Here is a 941-nt window from a genome sequence, read left to right as displayed (position 1 = left end):
CGGCTCCGCGCCCCGCGCAGCTCCGCGCCCGCTGGCGGGCTGCCGGCGCCGGGAACCCGCGGAGGGTGCGCGCAGGCTCTGCGCCCCACGCCGCGACAGCTGCCTCCCAGGGGCATCACTCCCGCAGCACCCCTGCACCTTGGCCGTGCCAACGCCTTCCCTTGCAGCGCCGTTTTCGCGTTGCTTTAGGGGTTTTTTTGGTTTTGGTTTTCGTTGGGTTTTGCTCTGAGGTTTGGGTTGTTTTTTTTTTTTATTTTCGCATTTCCCATTTAAAGTTTTTGGGGTTGTGTATGCGGGGCTGTTTCGAAGTGGGTTTTTTTTGTTTCTTTCTTTTCTTTTTTTTTTTTTCAGGATCAGCCCGTTTCGGAGGCCTCCAACAGCCCTCGGCAGATCTTTGGCACAGTGTTTTCTCGCAGATCAGAAAGTGCCTCCTCGAAGAGGCACCTCTCGAGCATCCCCAGCACATGCAGAGAGAGGAGTGAGCAGTGCCGGTGCTGGTAGAGGTGCCCGGGAGCCCTGCGCTGCCCGGGGGCCCCGGGATGCGGGCTGGCGCCTCCCGGCCTCGGCCTCCTCCACCGGGGCTGCGGCGTGCGAGAGGCACCGGCGGCGCGGAGAGCCCGGCGGCGGGCGCGGAGGGGGAAGGGCCGCCGGCCGCCTCTGCTATCGGAAAAGTGCCTCCCTGCCACCGGGGAGATCTCACCCGGGCGCTCCCTGGGGGATAGCCCCCCGCTGCACCGCTGAGAGCATCGGCGCGGGGAGCGGGGAAAGCATCTGCCTTCCCCTGGCGCTGGGGAACATGCAGCCCTTTGTCTCTCTAGACGAGGTGCGATATTCAGCTGCGTGCCATGAAAATACAGGCGCCAAATGGCTACCGCGGCCCCCTCCCCTCTCTGGGGGAGGTCGGGGCGCCCCGGGGCCCCGCCGGGCCCTGGGGAGGGCTG

This window comes from Haliaeetus leucocephalus, unplaced genomic scaffold (genome assembly GCF_000737465.1).
Source record: "Haliaeetus leucocephalus isolate CR32 unplaced genomic scaffold, Haliaeetus_leucocephalus-4.0 Scaffold0, whole genome shotgun sequence".
Lineage (NCBI taxonomy): Eukaryota > Metazoa > Chordata > Aves > Accipitriformes > Accipitridae > Haliaeetus > Haliaeetus leucocephalus.
Note: the sequence above shows the minus strand (reverse complement) of the source record.